This window comes from Gastrolobium bilobum, unplaced genomic scaffold (genome assembly GCF_033153095.1).
Source record: "Gastrolobium bilobum isolate Gb01-03AN ecotype WA unplaced genomic scaffold, APGP_CSIRO_Gbil_v1 utg2226, whole genome shotgun sequence".
NCBI classification, from domain to species: domain Eukaryota; kingdom Viridiplantae; phylum Streptophyta; class Magnoliopsida; order Fabales; family Fabaceae; genus Gastrolobium; species Gastrolobium bilobum.
Window position 1 is genome coordinate 152,337 of NW_026897396.1, and position 21,026 is coordinate 173,362.

Here is a 21,026-nt window from a genome sequence, read left to right on the forward strand (position 1 = left end):
TTTGGAGTTGGCTGCGATTGTGTTTGCTTTCAAGATTTGGAGGCATTATCTTTTTGGTTTGAGGTTTGTGGTGTTCGGTGAGCACAAGAGTTTGAAGTACCTGTTCGACCAGAAGGAGTTGAACATGAGGAAGAGGAGATGGATGGAGTTCATAAAGGACTACGACTTTGAGCTAAGGTATCACCCTGGCAAGGCCAATGTGGTAGCTGATGCTTTGAGTCGGAAATCCAGTAGTTCATCCAGTTTGCTACTTGGTAACTTCGATGTGGTTGATAAGTTCCGCCACTTGGCAGTGACCGCTCCGTGTGCGAGCGTACTTCTCGGGTTGGAAGCATCAGATGTTGTGAACGAGCTGCTAGAAAAGATTAAAGAGGCACAAGTTCAGAGAGAGTGTTTGGTTTATGTGAAGAACCAAGACGGTGTGTCTTGGAATGATGATGGATTGCTTTTGTTCCAGCGGAGGATTGTGGTTTTTCGAGGTCCGTTGACAGAAGAGGTTATGGCAGAAGGCCATAAGGGTCAGTTTTCTATCCACCCTGGTGCTACTAAGATGTATCAAGACTTGAAGAAGAATTTCTGGTGGCCGGGAATGAAGAAGGACATAGCTGTGTTTGTGTCCAAGTGTTTGATCTGCCAGAAGAAGAAGATTGAACACCAGAAGTCGTCTGGTAAACTTCAACCTCTCGAGATGCCAGAGTGGAAATGGGAGAGCATTTCCATGGACTTCGTTGTGGGTTTGCCGAAGACTCAGGTTGGCTGTGACTCGATATGGGTCATTGTGGATAGACTGACGAAGTCTGCCCATTTCCTTCCAGTGAAGGTGAGCTTCACTACAGAGCAGTTGGCCAGATTGTATGTTCGCGAGATTGTGAGGCTTCACGGGGTGCCCGTGAGTATCATCAGTGATAGGGACCCGAAGTTCACATCTCTGTTCTGGGAGGCGCTGCAGGGAGCTTTTGGTACGCAGTTGAGACTGAGTACAGCCTATCACTCTCAGACTGATGGACAGACTGAGAGGACCATCCAGACCTTGGAGGACATGTTGCGGGCTTTCACGTTGGTGCAGGGCTCGGTATGGGATAGGTACCTTCCATTGGTAGAGTTTTCTTATAACAACAGTTTCCATGCTAGCCTGGGCATGGCACCCTACGAGGCGCTCTACGGTAGGAGGTGTCATACACCTACCTGCTAGTCGGAGGTTGGGGATCGTGAGTTGTTTGGCTTGGACTTTGTCCAAGATACCACCCTGCAGATCCAGATGATCAGGAAAAAGTTGAAGCAGGCGCAGAATCGTCAGAAAAGCTACTACGATGTCAAGCATCGACCACTGGAGTTCAGTGAGGGTGAGCACGTGTTTGTGAGACTTTCACCTGTCACCGGTGTTGGACGGGCACTCGGAGTGAGGAAGCTGAGCCCGCGCTTTATTGGGCCATACCAGATTCTTGGTAGAGTAGGACTTGTTGCCTACCGGCTTTGCTTGCCTCCGAACCTGGCCAACATCCACGACGTGTTTCACGTGTCTCAACTTCGGAGGTACATAGTAGATCCTTCGCACGTGGTGCAACCGGATGATGTGGAAGTTCGGGAGAACTTAAAGACTCCCGTCGGACCACTAAAGATTCTCGATCGTGGCGAGAAGCAGCTGAGGAGCAAGATCATTCCGATGGTCAAGGTGCAGTGGACCGGAAGGACTCCTGAGGAGTGTACTTGGGATCGTGAGGACGAGCTTCTCCGGCAGTACCCCGAGTTTCGACCAGGTATGTTTCTGATTTTGAGGTCAAAATCCTAAAAAGGTGGGGTGAATGTAAAACCCGCACTGTTAATTAAGGTATTTAATTAATTAATTATGCAAAATTAGGAAATGATTCCATAATTGACCCTAATAATTATTATGAGGCTTTAATAATTATAGTAAGTGAGTAATAATGCTAAAAGTCGCTTTTCGGAAGAAAAGTGCAGATACCAGTTCTGCTAGTCGGTATAAATGCGTGCCGAAAAAGTATCTCGGAAAATTAATGTAAGTGCATGATAATTACTAGAATAATATGTAGGACTTGTAAAACGAGTTTCAAGTCCAGATAATGAGAACTGGTGCTAGAAACCGGTACTGGCTTGGAAAAGCGCGTACCAGAAAAGTGCTCAGAAAATTATAAGAAAAATATGATAAATCTTAGAAAATATGTAGTTTCATAATCCAAAGTTTGAGATTAAAATGCTAAGCGTAGCAATTAAAGTTAATACTGTGTGTTTAAGTGGCTTGGGCTATAAATACCCATTTTTTAGGGCACATAACCCTAGAAAACAGAAAACCAACGTGAGAGGGAGCTGATCAGCTGCTTGGTGACTGCCCTATTGGCTTTTCCTTCTATTCTTGAACCAAGTCTTGATCTTTCTTGATTTTCCTTCATCCTTTTACTTGGGAAACACTTGGGAAACATCTTGAGAGGGTGTGAGGGTGTTGTGCTTGAGGTTTGGCCACTGTTTGGGGGCTGTTTGTGCTCTGAGTTGGGGTTTGGGTGGAGTACCTCCTTGCTCATTGGGTTTTGAGGCTTAAAGGAGCTTTCTTGTTGAGTAAAAGGACCACCTTGGTATACCATTTTCGTGTGCAGAGAGAGACAGAATCTTGGAGTGACCTTTTGAGCTCCAAGAACACCTCTTGTTGGCTGGTTGAGTTTTGGTAAGCCTGGTCACCTTTGGTCTTGAGTTTTTGAACTTAAAAATGAAAGCTTGATGCATGTTAAGGCTTAAAGATGATAACTTGTTGTTGGGTAATGTTGAACACACCTAGAAATGCATGTTTAGGTGTTTAAAATCGGTAAAAACCCAACCTTGGAAGGATATCTTCACGAAATGCATTTTCTGCATTCTGTCGTGAAATATCCGGATATGTTCCTGATGAATATCCGGATATGTGATATCCGGATATGGGTTTTGAGTATCCGGATATTAGATATCCAGATATGGGATTCTGGATATCCGGATATTGCATATCCGGATATGGTCCCGAGGAATATCCGGATATTCTGGGATTTCGAAGAACAGTAGCTGTGCTGTGTGTACAGTAGGCTATTGGGGGTTTGTGGACCCTAAATTAATGAAGTTGAACTTCTGTAATTAATGAACTAAGTCATAATCGTTGTGATTAAGGACTTATGGCTTGGTATGGAGCCTTAAGACGTAAAACGTAAGGAAAAGCGTTGTCTTTAAGTTATATGCTTGTGTTGCATTATTATTGATATAGTATTGGTCCATAACATATTGTGAATCTGCTGTGTTTGGACTTTGAGCTGTGGACTCTTGGCTTTTGGAGTTAGCTTGCAAGGTAAGCTTTTGTGTCCTCGGTTTAGCCATGTTGTGGTTCCACCATGTCCCATGGGGGTATGGTTTATGCATGTTGTGTACATGCTTTTGGATATTTGATATGTTGATTGAACTTTACATGTAATAGCTTTTAATATGCAGGTGTTGTTTCATCTTGACGGGAAGCCTGAGTATGTAGCGCCATACAAGACGGTGTACCGGGGTGAATGCAAGTGGTACTTGCACGGTGTGTAGGTGATAGACGTATACCTGCACTCTCTCTGGCCAGTAGATTAGTATTGACACACATGACATGATTATCTGCTGCATTGCATTGTTTTAGAAATGATAAATGATAAACTGTTTTTGAACTTATATTGCACATGTAAGTGAGCTTGGGGTGGAAGATCCTTGAGGACTCACTGACTTACTGAGATATCTAGATTAGAGATCTTACCCCACGTTTGGGGAATGCTTATTTCAGGATCAGGTAGTATGGGTACTGATGCCTCAGGCGGCAGGAGGTCGGAGCTTAGCTGATTATGTTGTTTCTGCTTATTTGTTAGCATGTCTGGATATTGATGCTAATTATGCTTTATGCCTTTTATAATTATGTTGTTGTTGAGACTGATGTTGGGCATGTTGCCTTATTTGAGTGAGCATGGGGATTGTCCATGACACTTTCTGTTAGTACTTGTAGTTTGGAGTTGTATAAACTGTTAGATGGTCCGGTCTACGTTGTTGTAGTTCCATGACTAGAGCCACACTTATATTATCTATGTTATGAGGTATTTCAGTTAGCTATTTTACTGCAATTACATACAGGCGATGTTTTATTAATTGATTATTAAGCAAGTTGGTAATGTTAATGGCATCATAATTGAAAAGAAAAAGTAATTCCGCATTTTAATTAAGCGCAGCTTAATACGATATTATGATAACATTACCGGATATATACGGGGTGTTACACTACTTCAACTCAAAGTCGTAATCCTTTATGAACTCCATCCATCTCCTCTGCCTCATGTTTAGCTCTTTCTGGTTGAAAAGATACTTCAAACTCTTGTGGTCACTGAACACCACAAACTTCAAACCAAAAAGATAATGCCTCCAAATCTTGAAAGCAAACACAATAGCAGCCAACTCCAAGCAATCACCTTGCCCAAATGCATCAACACACAACCTAGCCCATTCCCGGAGGCGTCGGTGTAAAGCTCAATCTCAAGCGCAGGATCAGGAAGGACCAACACATGTGCAGTAGTCAGTCTCTCCTTCAACTCCTGAAAATAGACCTCACACTCGTGAGTTCACACAAATGGAGTCTCCTTCTGGGTAAGACGAGTCAAAGGGAGAACCATCGTGGAGAAACCCTTGATGAACCTCCGATAGTAACTTGCCAAACCCAGAAAACTCCTCACTTTTGTAACTGTCTTGGGCCTCTCCCAATCCAGCACGACCTCGATCTTGTTCGGATCCACTGCAACTCCTTCAGCAGAAATAACATGCCCAAGAAACTTCACAGACTTGAGCCAAAACTCACACTTTGAAGGTTTTGCATACAGCTTCTTCTCCTTCAGCACTTGCAGAACAATTCTCAAATGCTCCACATGCTCCTCCTCCGTCTTGGAGTAAATCAAAATATCGTCAATGAAGACGATCACAAACTGATCCTGGTACGGCTGGAAAATCATGTTCATGTAATCCATGAACACAGCAGGTGCATTGGTGAGTCCAAACGGAATCACCAAATACTCAAAATGACCGTAACTCGAACGAAATGCGATCTTAGGGACATCCTCCGGCTTCACCCGAATCTGATGGTATCCGGACCGGAGATCAATCTTCGAATACACGCAAGCACCCATGAGCTGATCCAACGATCATCAATCCGAGAAAGGGGATACTTGTTCTTGATCGTCACCTTGTTCAACTGCCTGTAGTCGATGCACAATTGCATTGTCCCGTCCTTCTTCTTCACAAAGATGACTCGTGCTCCCCACGGAGACACGCTCGGTCTAATGAAATCTCTCGCTGAAAGATCCTCAATATGCTTCTTCAGCTCAGCCAGCTCCGGTGGCGACATCCGGTATAGAGCTAATGAAATAGGCCCCACACCAGGCAACAGATCAATGGAGAACTCTATCTCCCTCTGTGACGGAAACTCAGGAAACACCTCGAGGAATTCCCTCATCACAGGAATGCCAGTGATATCCTCCTGTGTTCCACTCACCAAACCTCCCAACATGACATATCCAAATGCCCCAGCTCTCAAGGCTCTCCTAGCCTGCAGCAAAGAAATGTACGGCGAGGGACTAGCTGTGGAATCACACGAAGACATCACCACACGCTTGGCACAACAGTCAATCAATGCATAGTTCCTGGACAACCAATCCATGCCCAGAATAACCTCCAAGTTGGCCATCGGCAATCCTATCAGATCTACCGAGAACTCACGCCCCCCCACTGAAACACGACATCTCGATGTACAGTGGTAGAATCACACTTTTCTCCAGTGGCGGTGGTCACCCGCAACGGTGGAGAAACCATAGACATGGGCAACTCAAGCCCCACAGCAATCGAGGTTGCAACAAACGAATACGTAGACCCAGAGTCAAACAAGACATCAACAATTGATGCACCAATAGTAACAGTACCTCTGACAAGGTTCGGAGCTCGATCCGACTGCTGACGATCCAGGGTATAAACACGCCCAGAAGACGGTGCTATCGCCGTCGACGACGGACAATCTCTAGAGAAGTGGCCCTCCATGCCACACTGAAAACAAATCAATTGGCCGGTAGAACACGGCCCAAAATGAGTCTTCCCGCATCCCGAACACTTGGGAGCAGGAGGTCTCGCTGCACTCCCCTGAGCAGAAGTCCTCTTAAACTGATTCGGCGCTTGCCGAGCCGCCAACTGCTTTCCCTTGCCCTTGTTCCTAAACTTCCTGTCCCTCCAAGAAGTGGAACTACCAGCTCCTACATTCGTCGCCTCTGCAACCTTGGCCTTCTTGGCCTTACTCGAGTCGTAGAAGTCCTCGATATCACAACACTGTTGAACCAGTGTCCCAAAGTCTCTCGATGCAGAACCAGCAAGGTAACCAGCAATATCCTCACTAAGTCCCCTGCGGAACTTAGCAGCCAAGAATGTCGGAGTAGGCCTCGCCATCCTGAAGTGTGCAAACTTCACCAACTGGTTGAACTTGGCCAGGTACTCGTCCATAGACAACGAGCCCTGAACCAACCTGTCGAACTCTCCCTACTTCCTCTCCTGAGCATCGTAAGGGAAATACTGACCCAGAAAGCAATCCTCGAAGAATGGCCAAGTCATCACATGGCCCTGCATCTCGTAAACATGAGAAGTGTTCGTCCACCACTCATGGGCATCGCCCTCTAGCATATAGGTAGCGAACATCAGCTTCTGCGGATCAGTACACTGCATGACCCGAAAAATCTTGTCCAACGCCTATAACCAACGCGCCGCAGCAACAGGATCATAAGATCCATCAAAGGTAGATGGCTTATGCTTACTAAAAGCATTCAGTCGGCGATCGATCTCATCTCGATCCTCAACAAAACAGGGACGGTCTGCATGGCCCCCGTAAGGTGACTGCCATCACCCATCTGACTCTGACTGTCGTCCTGCAGACTTGGTGGAGGCGGAGGCGGTGGCGGTGGCGGTGGAGGTGGTGGCGGAGGAAACTGGCCGATACCAGGACCAGCCCTCAACTACTCTAACATGACTCTCATCATCGTCATGTTCGCCAAACGGTTGGCCTCCAACACATCCTCAGTGGCCTTCCTGTTCACCTCTCTGACGGCGTCCAGCATGGCATGGTTTTCCATTCGCATGGCCTCCTGGTCGGCTTGTCGAGCTGCCTACATCTCTGCCAATGCAGCCAGGACCGGGTCGGGTTGACCCTCATCAGTCTCCCGTGTTCTCCTGGATCCTACCATGACTCTGCACAAGTTACACAATTTATGAGTTGATCAGACTCACGCAGTGTGATTACATATGCATTATCATAACAAAACCAAACGGAGAAAACACACAAGACAGACACAACAAAACATCCTAATCATTGCAATACATACAGGCTTTTCCCATGAACCGTTGCTCTGATACCATAAAATGTAACACCCCTTGTATACCCGGTAATGTTATCATACTGTCGTATTAAGCTGCGCTTAATTAAAAATGCGGAATATCTTTTTCTTTTCAATTATGACGTCATTATACTTAGCCAAGTTGAGTACTTAATCAATTTCATAAAATACTGCCTGTATGTAAATTGCAATAAACATCTAACTGAAATACCTCCATATATAGATATAAATATGAGTATCTAAGTCACGGATCTACTACCCGTAGTCCGGACAATAATTTTGATACATTATTACAACTCCAACTAAAACAAGACATAAACAAGTCTATGTGGCATGGACAATCCACATGCTCACCAAATCAACGACATAATCAACCAAGTCTCAACATAATAATCCATAAACTGAAGCTAAAAGCATAAGACAGTAAACAGGATCCAGCATCAAACATAGCAGCATAAACATGCAACATCTATCAGCTAAGCTCTGACCTCCTGCCACTAGAGGTCTCAACCCCCGTATTACCCGAACCTGAAATAAGCATCCCCTAAACGTGGGGTGAGATCTCTAAACCAGAAATCTCAGTAAGACAAGGGGTCCTCAAGGATCTTCCACCCCAAGCTCACTTACATGTGCAATATAAGTTCTAAAAGCAATAATATCAATATCAGTTCCAAAACTATGCAGTGCAACAGATCTTCATGCCATGTGTGTTTATCACTATTCTACTGGCCAGAGAAATGTAGGAATACGTCTATCACCTACATGTAGTACAAGGAACACCACTTGCACCTCACCCACAACCTCACCATATTGTATGTACCACATACTCAGGCTTACCGTATAGGTGGAACACCACATGCATATCATAAAGGCACTAGCATATAACAGCTCAACAGCATTTCCAAAACATCAAAAGCATGTAACACAGCATGCATATAACCACACCCCCATGGGACATGGTGGAACCTCAACATGGTAAATCGAGGACACGAAAGCTTACCTTGCAAGCTAACAATCCAAGCCAAGAGTCCACATAGCTCAAGTCCAACACACAGCAAACCATAATCTGATTAGGACCAGCAAGCATATCAACAACAAAGCTCAAAAGCATGAACATAAAGACTACGTTTTCCTTTTACGATTTACGTCTTAAGGCTTCACACAAAGCCATAAGCCCTTAATCATTTGATTCTGACTTAGTTCAATTAAAACAGAAGTTCAACTTCATCACTCTAGGGTCCACAAACCCCCAATAGCCTACTGTATGAACAGTGCAGCTACTGTTCTTCGAAATTCCAAAATATCCGGATATTCCTTGGGGACACATCCGGATATGCAATATCCGGATATCTCTCTGGAAATATCCGGATATCACTATCTGGATATCACTATCTGGATATCACTATCCGGATATCAATATCCGGATATTTCACGGGCAAATAATCGGATATTTCGCGACAAAATACAGTTTCTGCATGTCGCGAAGATATTCCTTCAAGGTTCCATTTTTAACACTCAAACAAGATAAAGCATGCATCTTTACACTGTTTTAAGTTCATACTCAGATTACTTACTTGCTTAACTTATTAAACATGCCAAGACATCAACTTTAAGCATTAAAACTCAAGAACAAAGGTTAGGTAACTCACCCAAGCTCAAAAAAGAGCAAGTGGTGCTCTTGGAGCTCACCCAACTGTCTCCACAGTTCTGACTTCAAGGAAATACGAAAATGGAGCAACAAGTTTTGTTTTTCCTTCACAAGGATGTCCACTTGGAGCTTCTACAACCAAGGAAAGGCTCCAACAACTCAAGACAAGGAAACTCAGCCCACCCCTCACTAAAAACAGTGGCTGGAAGTCAGCAATGGGGTACTCCTCTCCCTCACAAAGTCACACTCACACCCACTCAAGTGTTTAGGATGATGAACCCAAGAAAATAAGGGAGAAATGGCCCTTAGGCTCTCAAGGAGGAAGAAGGAAGCAATGAAACAGTGCAAGGGTGCACTCAGTCGCATAAGTCACGTAGGAGTAGAGGTTCTAGGATTTTGTGCCTAATAATAAGTGTATATATAGCCATTCAAGACTTAAACGCACACTATTAGCATTAATAGCTACACTTAGCATTTTAATCTCAAACTCAGGATTCTTAACCTACTCAATTTTACAAGAATTATCATATTTTTCTTATATTTTTCGGAGCACCTTTCCGGTACGCGCTTTTCATAGCCAGTATCAGTTTCTGGCACCAGTTCTCATTATTTTAACTTGAAACTCGTTTTACAAGTCAAATATATTATTCTAGGAATTATCATGCACTTATTATAATTTTCCTGGATACTTTATCGGTACGCATTTATACCGACTAGCAGAACCGGTATCTGCACTTTTCTTCCGAAAAGCGACTTTCAGCATTCTTAATCACTTATCATAATTATTAAAGCCTCTTAATAATTATTAGGGTCAATTATGGAATCATTTTCTAATTTAGCATAATTAATTAATAATTTCCTTAGTTAACGGTGCGGGTTCTTACAGAAGGCGTACATTGTCAGATTTCACTGTGTGATTGTTGTTTCTGAGCTACTTCTTTTTGTTGTTTTTATGTTAGTTTAGTTTGAATTCTGTTTCTATATTATGATAGTAAATATTACTGTACTCCTTTGAATATTGGTAGCTTAAAATTCTGTTATGTTGATATTTTGTTTTGCTGCATGTTTTATATAGTGGTTTTGTCATTTAATTTTTTAGTCTATTGTTTCATAGCTGTTATTTTGGTTCTTAATTTTTTCGTGTCAATCCTTTTTTTTATTTCTAGTTTCATTCCCTTAGTCTAATTTTTTTTTATTGTTCTATAACACTATCTGTTTGTGGTTACTGTTGTTGTTTCAAATTCTTTTCTGTTTGGTTGGTTGTTTGATTTTTTTTTGGAAATACTGAATAGGAATTTTGTTTGCTTAAGCTAGGTAGATTTAATTTATTTTTTTAGTAAAAAAGGTGCATAAGTGCAACTCCACACCCTTTCTTAGAATCTTTTGACCCTGAACCTGAAAGGACCTTTAGAGTTAGGAGACGAACCCAGAGAGCAAATAGGCAGATCCCACTTCCAGATTTTGAAGAAATGAAGGATTTAGGAAGTGTAAATAGGAATGGAGGAGGACCTGCGAGGATAGAGAACCCACCAATAATAGATGACAATGATAGGTCCGTGATGGACTTCATCATACCTGTGTTGGATGAGTTGGACCCAAGTATTGCCCAACCTGTTAATGGAGTGCCCTTTAAGTTAGAACCTGTGATGTTCACTATGCTCCAAAATATGGGGCAGTTCCATGGTCTACTGATGGAAAACCCACATAAGCACCTTAGGAATTTCATAGAAGTGGCCAACACTTTTAGGAATCCTAATATCTCAGATGATGTATTGAGATTGAAGCTCTTCCCTCATTCACTAGCCGACAAAGCCAAAGAATGGTTGAACTCCCTTCTGTCCAACTCCATAACCAATTGGCACACATTGGCTGAAAAATTTATCATGAAATCTTTCCCATCCAACAAGATAGTGCAAACCCGATGTGATATCACCAACTTCATGTAGAAGGATGGTGAGACCTTAGTGGATGTGTGGGAGAGGTTTAAGATCCTTCTTAAGCAATGTCACAACCATGGCTTTCCCTCTTGGGCAGTGTTACAAACCCTTTACAACAGCCTGAATACTCAAAACAGAGCCTTAGCAAATTCTGCTGCTAATGGCATGTTTATGTCCATGTCCTTTAATCAAGCTCATGAGTTGTTGGAACAAATGACTCAAAATTATGCCCAATGGCCTGAAGAGAGAAATCAGTCAAGGAGAGTGGCTGGTTTGCATGAGGTAGATCCTATAACAGCCTTTTCAGCCAAGTTTGATGCACTGTCCACTTTAGTAAAAACCCAAGGACAAGCCATTGAGGCAAGGTTGTCTCAGCCTCAAGTTCCAGTACCCCAACCTCAAGTTAATGCTGTTAACACAGGTGAAACTTGTGTTTTCTAAGGTGGACCACATTTGTTTGGTAGCTGCCCATCCAACCCAGAGTTTGGATACTATGTGGGGAACCAAAATAGGAACCAAAATAATTTTTCCACTAATTTCAATCAAGGTTGGAGGCAGAATCAACAGCCCCAATATTTCCAAGGGCAAGGGCAGCAAACTGGACCCTCTAATGCCCAAACTAGACCACCTTTTCCTCCTCAAAATTTCCAACAACCTCCAAGGTAGCAACCTGCTGCTCAATCTTCAGCCCCATTTACTCAAAATCAAGCTGGTGAGATGTCTACCTCTTCAACCTCTTCCTTAGAGGCTATGTTGAGGGAGTATTTGGTTAAGAATGAAACTAAGCAAAACAGCTTGGAAGTTGTTGTGCAAAGTATTCCTGCATCTTTGAGGAATTTAGAATCCCAACTAGGCCATTTAGCAAATACTTTGATTAGCAGACCCCCTGGTACCTTGCCTAGTAACACTGAAGAGCCTAGGAGGAATAATGAGCAATGTCACATGATAGAGCTTAGGAATGGCAGATGTATGAATCAGCCAGAAGCTGTGGTTAGACCTTCCACATTAAAAAAATAGAAGAGGAAAAAGTGCAGCAAGAAAAAGATGTACATTCTGAACCTGTTCAACCACATGTTGTCCATGACAGACCCCAAGGGGCTGCAAATAGTGATCCTCTGCTTGTTCTGGTTGAACCAGAAATTCAGACCCCAATAAACCCATCTTTAGGGAATATTTCCATGGAAAAATCCATTCCAAAGGGTCAGGCATCTAAGCCAAGTATTGAGACACCTGCTGCCTCAAATAAACTTCCACCACCTTTTCCCCAAAGGTTGCAAAAACAGAGGCACGACAATCAATTTAGGAAATCTTTAGATCTCCTAAAATAGTTGCATGTCAACATTCCATTTGTGGAAGCATTAGAATAAATGCCCACTTATGTGAAATTCATGAAAGAAATTCTTTCAAGAAAAAGGAGGCTAGAAGAATTTGAGATTGTTGCTCTTACACAAGAGAGCAGTCAATATTTGCTTAGCAAGATACCTCCCAAATTAGGAGATCCAGGAAGTTTTACAATCCCATGCACCATAGGAGAACATTACATAGGCAGAGCATTGTGTGATTTAGATGCTAGTATCAATTTAATGCCTCTGAGTGTGCACAAGAAGCTGAAAGTATGAGAGCCGAATCCTACCACGGTAACCTTACAGTTGGCTGATAGGTCCCTAGTTTAACATGAAGGGAAGGTAGAGAATGTCTTGGTAAAGGTAGATAAATTTATTCTACCTACTGATTTTATTATTTTAGATTATGAGGAAGACCGAGAGGTGCCTATAATTTTAGGAAGGGCTTTCTTAGCCACTGGTGGGGCTGTGATAGATGTAAAAGAGGGTGAATTGGCCATGAATGTGAATGGTGAGCAAGTAAAATTCAATATTTTGAAGGCCATGAAATACCCAAGAGACATAGAGGAGTGTTCTAGGCTAGATATCATTGACTGTGTTGTCAAAGATAAATTTTTACATGAGTCTGCATTAGACTCTTTAAAAATTTCTGGTTTTGAGGGTCTAGAAATCAGTCAAACTGATTCAGAGGAAGTTGTTAAATGGTTAAATTCCAGATCTGATGTGGTTTGGAAAAATAAAAATTTTGAGTCCTTAGAATTGGCCAAGAGAGGGTTAAAAATTCCCAAACCCTTAATTGAAGAGCCTCCTGTGTTAGAGCTCAAGCCTCTGCCTAATCATCTTAGGTATGCTTATTTAGGAGAAAAAGACACTTTGCCTGTCATTGTAACGCCCGGCCACTTGCAAGCATCAACGACTATCCCCACACACTAACACGAGATTTTTCAGCGTGCTTTGTCCTCACTCTCACACTTCCCGGGAAAACTTCCCAGGAGGTCATCCATCCCTGAATTGTTCCAAGTCAAGCACACTTAACTGTGGAGTTCTTCTGATCTGGGCTACCAAAAAGTAGATGCATCTTGTTAGTATAGGTAGTACCAATTAATTCTTATAAGTTATCATCAACTGTGCTGTCCTATACCAGCACAATCTCTGGAATCCCTCTCTTTCCGGTGTTATTTGATTCATTCATGTACCTCTCCCGCTGATAGTACGCTAGCTCTTCCACTAACCATACATTCAATTGTACATTAGCTCTTCCACTAACCATACAATTGTCAGCACTTGGGATGTTACATGCCCACCAACTTCCGCTTGGTTCGTCCTCGAACCACACTGTACTGGATGAGAGGCCCTGCTCTAGTGTGCAAGCTCTCAACATATCCTCGAGTGTCTGTATGGTCCTCTCAGTCTGACCATTAGTCTGCGGGTGATACGCAGTGCTCAGCCAAGCTGAGTGCCAAAAGCCTGTTGCAAGGCTCCCCAAAAACGAGAAGTAAACATCAGATCCCTGTCACTCACAATGCTAACCGGTATTCCGTGGAGCCTTACAATCTCTTTCACATATAACTTTGCCAATTTCTCAGTAGAAAAATCCACTCGCACTGGAAGAAAATGTGCAGACTTCGTAAGTCTGTCCACTATAACCCAAATCGAATCATGACCAGCCTGAGTCCGAGGCAAACCAACAACAAAATCCATATAGATGCTCTCCCATTTCCACTCTCGTATATCTAATGGCTGAAGTAACCTGCCGGTTTCTGATGTTCTATTTTAACCTTCTGACAAATCAAGCACTTTGACACATATTCAGCCACATCCTTCTTCATGCCAGGCCACCAGAACTTAGCTTTCAGATCTTGATACATTTTTGTGGCACCCGGGTGTACAGCAAACTGACCCTTATGGGCCTCAACCATTACCTCTCCTGCTAACTCCTTGGGCACTACAATTCTGCCCTGGTACAATAACAATCCCTGCTCATTCACAGATATTCCACTCTGCCCTTTCAAATACTTGACACTGTCATTCCGTACTTGTGTTTCTTTAATCTTCTCATATAATTTATTTTCCACCCGACAGCTCTCATGCAACCCATCTTCAACCCGTGTATTCCAGAATTCATCCACACTCCCAATAAAGACATCTGTCAGCTTCAAATTGCAAAATTGCTCAATTAATTCATTATCCCATAATATCAACTGGGACACGCTGACAGACTTCCTACTCAATGCATCCGCTACCACATTAGCCTTACCCGGATGGTATTTCAACTCAAAATCATAATCTTTTAGAATTCAACCCACCTCCGCTGTCTCATGTTCAGCTCTTTCTGATCAAACAAATACTTTAGACTCTTGTGATCACTGAACACAGCAAATTTCATCCCATACAGAAAATGCCTCCAAATTTTTAAGGCAAATACTATGGCAGCAAGCTCCAAATCGTGTGTCGGATAATTCTCTTCATGAAGCCTCAACTGCCTCGAAGCATAAGCAACCACTCTCATTTCTTGCATCAGCACACACCCCAAACCTTTCTTGGAAGCATCACAGTATAATTCAAACTCACCTTCCGGATCGGGGAGGGTCAACACAGGAGCAGTAGTCAATTTCTCTTTAAGGCTCAGAAAACACCTCTCACATTCCTGAGTCCACACAAAAGGAGTATCCTTTCGTGTCAATCGGGTCAATGGCAGTACCATTGTAGAAAACCCCTCAATAAACCTCCGATAATATCCAGCAAGACCCAGAAAGCTGCGGATTTCAGTAACAGTTTTTGGTCGTTCCCAGTACATAACAGCATCAATTTTATTTGGATCAACAACGACACCCCTCTCAGGAATAACACATGAGTAAAGTTCAATGCTTAATAATTTTATTGGCATAACGGTAGGAAGTGTGTATGAGTAGTGTAGAACACATGAGCATGCATGCATTATTACAATGGGTACTTGTGTACCGAGTCTCTGGCCAGTAGACAGTTTTCTTAGCCTTCGGGCAGTTTCGGACTTCCACTGGATAGGTCTCCAGGAGGGAGTTCCAGTTGACTGTGGGTCATGGTGTGTGATCCGGGTAGGAGCACACTAGGAATGTCTTTGGCGTTTTGGATGGTTGGGGCATCATGGTTGTGGTTTTTTTGAACGCACCTTGGATGATACCCATAGTCTTATATATGCCCAAGGCGTACGTGGAATTGGGGCTACCATCCCGTATCGTCGTAGTTTGTATCTCTATATTCCCCATTTCTCTAAAACCCTTGCTATATCCCGTTTTAAAAATTGGTTGTTGTATTCTATTCATATGCATCGAAGTGAACCATTGGGCGAAGTTTTCTCCAGAACCTCTGGGTTACTGAGATATATTCATATATCTCACCCCGTCTCGGGGCATTTATTTCAGGAGGTAGCAGTGGAGCGGGAGCAGCGGGCAAGAGGCTCGCATAGTGATTCAGTGGAGTTTTAGCCTTTTGCATTTTGTTGGCCATGTGGCCTAGGCTAGACTTAGGGCATGAACATCTCATTTGTATTTTGGTAGGAGCTTCATTAGCATCTTGTTCATGTCATTTTGCCTAAGTCTAGTGGTCATGCCATATAGTTTATTTACCATTTGTATTATGTTGTAATATTGGAAGATTGTAATTAAGTTTCATTTGGAGTTGTAAGTTGTAAAGCAATATTGTAATCGTATTTGATGCATGTCTATTTATGACGGAAGGGCCTTAGGCCTATTTTAGGTTATGATTATATGTATGATGAAAATATGCATGAAAAAGGTGTTAGTGATTGCAACTACTTAAGAATGATTAATATGAGCTATATGTCTAATAACTATAAACTGGATTGGGATGTAAGTGCCCCAAGGCGTTGTTGGTCCTTGTGTGTTCCACCCATTGGATTATTACTGTGTTATCATGTGAAGATTAGGTACATTTGAGGCTTAAATGATCTTGTACAAATTTGGGATTATTGGAAAAATAAAGGAAACACTGGCGAATTTTCTGTAGAATTGACAGATTTTAGGCAAACGTCGGGAGAGCATATCTCCCTCCATAGAGGTCCAATAGGGACGTGCCATACGCCATTTTGAAGGTTGAGATGTCCTCTACCTTTTTTCAAAATTTGGGAAAAATCTGGGTTGGTCTTCGGCCTGGAAAAATTGGAGGAACGCAGACTGCTCATGTGCCCACTGAACCTGTGGCAGTTCTGGTCCTGTTTTGGGAAATTAATTTTCCCTTCGTTTCTCAGTCAAATTAATCGTATGATATATCAAATCGAAGATTGAGGTGTCTAGTTTATGGTGTAAAAATTTGAGAGCAATTAAATGAGTGTATTGAGTGTAGTAATTCGTGGAGTGAAAGAGGTTTAGAGCTGTTTTTGAGGTTGGTTGGCTATTTTGTTTATCCGACTTCAAACGGCGATAACCGGAGCAAATGAGCTCCGAATTGAGCGTGTGATAGCTTGTTGAAAAGGGAATTAAGTAAGAGAAAGATATAATCTGAGAAGAAGGTTTGGTTGCGAGCGGTGTGTTTGCAGAAAATTTAGGAGTGAACCATGTTTGAATAGGTGAAAACGTAAAGTTTGGAAATTGGCTAAGTGGGTTTATGGGAACCCCTTAGTAACTTATAGTAAGTATATTGTGTTGTAAAAATAGATAAAATAATTATTCCGCAAGAGTTAACAGTTATTGTCACACTTTTAATTATTACACGTTTTATTGTTTTAAATGCTCGCGTAATAATCGGAAAAAGTTTATTCGTATTTTTATAAATGAATTGTTGTGATTGTAACTGCGCTTAATATCATAATTAATGTTAACAATACCGGTACGTAACGGGCTGTTACAGTCATAGTGTCCATTCTGCTCACTATTTTAGAGGAAGAACAGTTGCTGGTTGTTCTAAAAAAATTTAAGAGGACTATAGGTTGGTCTTTAGCAGATATATAAGGTATTAACCCCTCCTACTGCATGCATAAAATCCTTTTTACTGACCCAACCAGCAGCTCTAGAGAGCAGCAAAGGAGACATAACCCAATTATGAAGGAGGTAGTCAAAAAGGAAATTATTAAGTGGCTGGATGCTGGGATCATATATCCCGTTTCTGACAGTAACTGGGTCAGCCCAGTGCAGTGTGTCCCTAAAAAGGGTGGGATCACTGTTGTGAAAAATGAGAAGAAAGAATTAATACCCACTAGGACTGTCACTGGTTGGAGGATCTGTATGGATTACAGAAAACTCAACAAAGCACTAGGAATGACCATTTTCCCTTACCTTTTATTCACCAGATGTTGGATAGATTGGCTGGTAGGGAGTTTTACTATTTTCTAGATGGCATTTACTTGTCCCTATTGCATCTTTGCCTTTAGGAGAATGCCCTTTGGGCTGTGCAATGCACCAGCCACCTTTCAAAGGTGCATGATGGCCATTTTTACTGATATGATAGAGCAGTTTGTGGAAGTCTTCATGGATGACTTCAGTGTTTTTGGGGACTCTTATAAAGAGTGCTTAGAAAATTTGTAAGAGTGCTTGAGAGATGTGAGGAGACAAATCTGATCCTCGATTGGGAGAAGTGTCACTTTATGGTGAGAGAAGGCATTGTGTTAGGACATAGGATCTCTAAAGCTGGTTTAGAGGTTGATAAGGCCAAGATAGATCAGATTGAGAAACTACCACCACCTGTAAACATAAAAGGAATTAGATCCTTCCTTGGACATGATGGTTTTTATAGGAGGTTTATAAAAGATTTTTCAAAAATTCTAAGCCTATTAGTCATTTGCTGGAAATCAACACCCCTTTCCATTTTGATGAGGCTTGTCTTAAAGCCTTTGAGGAGCTAAAACAGAAATTGATTTCTGCTCCCATTATAATAGCCGCTGACTGGTCAATGTCATTTGAGTTAATGTGTGATGCAAGTGATTGGGCAGTGGGGGCTGTGTTAGGACAAAGAAAAAATAGAGTTTCTCACTCTATTTACTATGCTAGCAGAACCTTAAATGGAGCCCAATTAAATTACACAGTGACTGAAAAGGAACTGTTGGCTGTGGTGTTTGCCTTTGACAAATTCAGATCATATTTGGTAGGAACCAAGGTCATTGTGTATACTGACCATTCAGCCATTAAATATTTGGTAGAAAAGAAATATTCAAATCCTAGGTTAATTAGATGGGTCCTTCTCCTTCAAGAGTTTGATATGGAGATTAAAGATAGGAAAGGAACCAAAAATCAAGTGGTTGATCACTTATCTAGGCTGAATAAAGGGCAGCAAGGTGAAAAGGTGATTGAGCAAGCCATTAGAGAAACCTTCCCTGATGAGAAACTATTTTTGGTTGCCACTAACACAACCCCATGGTATGCTGATATAGCTAATTATTTAGTTAGTGGGGAGCTGCCTAAGGAGTTAAGTTATCAACAAAGGAAGAAGTTGATTCATGATAGTAGATTTTACTTATGGGATGAACCTTACATGTTTAAAAAATGTGCTGACCAGATCATTAGGAGATGTATTTTAGAGGAAGAAAAAGAGGAGATCCTTAGTCAATGCCATGATTCACGATATGGTGGTCACTTTGGTGGCATGAGGACAGCAGCAAAGGTGCTGCAGTCTGGTCTTTATTGACCAACCTTGTTTAAGGATGCAAATTCTTATGTTCACAAGTGTGATAGGTGCCAAAGACTTGGCAATATTTCTGGAAGGCACGAAATGCCTTTGAAACCTATTCTAGAGGTTGAACTCTTTGATGTATGGGGCATAGACTTTATGGGCCCTTTTCCACCCTCTTTTGGAAACCAATATATATTGGTGGCAGTAGACTAAGTTTCAAAATGGGTGGAGGCTGTTGCCTTACCCACAAATGATTCAAAGGTGGTAATTAAATTCTTGAAAAAGAATATTTTTACCAGATTTGGTACCCCAAAAGCCATTATAAGTGATGGGGGTAAACACATTGCTAGTAGGCAATTTGAAGCTTTTTTAGCTAAATATGGGGTTAAGCACAAGATTGCTACTGGCTATCACCCACAAACTAGTGGGCAAGTTGAGGTTACCAATAGAGAAGTCAAAAGGATCTTAGAGAAAGTGGTTAATCCTTCAAGAAAGGATTGGTCCCTTAAGCTAGATGATTCTCTATGGGCCTAAAGGACAACATATAGAACACCCTTAGGCTGCTCTCCATATAAGTTGATTTTTGGTAAGAATTGCCATCTACCTTTAGAGCTTGAGTATAAGGCTTATTGGGCTACCACACAGTTGAATCTTGATGCCACTGCTTCAGGAGAAAATAGGCTTCTGCAACTCAATGAGTTGGATGAATTCAGACTTAATGCCTATGAAAATGCCATGTTATATAAAGAAAAAATGAAAAGGTGGCATGATAGGCAAATTTTAGACAAAAAATTTGAAGTAGGACAACAGGTTTTATTGTTTAACTCTATATTAAAATTATTCCCTAGAAAATTAAAATCTAGATGGTCTGGTCCTTTCAAAGTCACTAAGGTACATCTTCATGGGGCTGTAGATATTTTCAGTGAAAAAGATGGTAGAAAATTCACCGTGAATGGGCAAAGATTAAAACATTATTTTGGAGAGTCAATAGTTTCCATCTCTCTTTGCGACCATTCTGCTCTGTAAAATAAATAAAAAAACACAGTGACAAAAGTCTAGCTTCAGACTTTAAATAGAGCATGTCTTGTTTTGTTTTGTTTATGAATTTTTGTTGTTGTTCTAAAGTTTGTTGATAATTTTTAGTTTAAGTTCTCAATTTTTAAATAAAAATAAAAAAAATAAAAAACAAAACAGCATCATTTGATACTGACACTTTTGTTTCTTTTGTTTCAGGTGTTAGTGCAATCTTTGCTGACTTCTGGCAGAAGCTCTGGCTTCAGTTTGGGGGAGTGGCCCTATGTGTCAACTTGGTGCTATTTTTTTTAAATTGCTATTTTAGTGCTGTTTTTTTTATTTTTTCTTTCATCATTTTATTTTCGGTTTTGTAGTTACAATTTGCTGTTTTGATTCATTGTCTTTTAAACTTTTTTAACTCCTTCTGCATCATGGTTAGAAAACATATTCTGCGTAGTGGAGGACCACACAGTCCAAAACTAACCCCACATACCCTTAATCCTGAGAGTTATTCCCTCTCTTCTTTTACCTCTGTAAAAGCTATAGAGAGGTTTGAGAAAATCATGCTTGCAAGAGACCCACCCCTGACAAGGGATTTGAGGAATATGCCGCTTATCCTGACTATGTCTATGAGGTAGTCCGAACCTAGCATTGGGAAAAGTTCTACCTGCACCCTAAAGAGACTGCAAATGTCAATGTTGTGAGGGAGTTTTATGCTGAAATTATGGACAAGAGTCAGACTGCAGTAAGTTGTAGGGGTGTTACTGTTTCCTTTGATCCTAAAGCTATTAGGGAATTCTTTTCCCTACCCAAGAACCCCAAGGATGGATTTGAGAAATATCAAAAGAAAAATGACCATGACTTCATGTTAGAAGTGTTAGGTGTCATAGCTGTCAATGGTGCTCAATGGGACATAAATGACAAAAATTACACTTTGCAAAAACATTTTTTGAATGAAAAAGCACAAACTTGGTACCATTTTCTTAGAGCTAGGTTGCTGTCCACTACACATGTGCACATAGTAACTAGGGACAAAGTTGTTTTATTATGGTGTTTATTGGTTGGCAAATCTGTGGAT

The 21,026-nt window shown here is 41.6% G+C and overlaps 1 non-coding gene across 1 annotated transcript; it reads right to left on the reverse strand.

Annotated features, from left to right (window-relative positions):
• Nucleotides 1–10,968: 10,968 nt before the first annotated feature.
• LOC133306569 (small nucleolar RNA R71) lies at nucleotides 10,969–11,074 on the reverse strand. The gene has a single exon (XR_009750917.1). It is a non-coding gene; the product is annotated as a small nucleolar RNA R71 (small nucleolar RNA).
• Nucleotides 11,075–21,026: the final 9,952 nt, after the last annotated feature.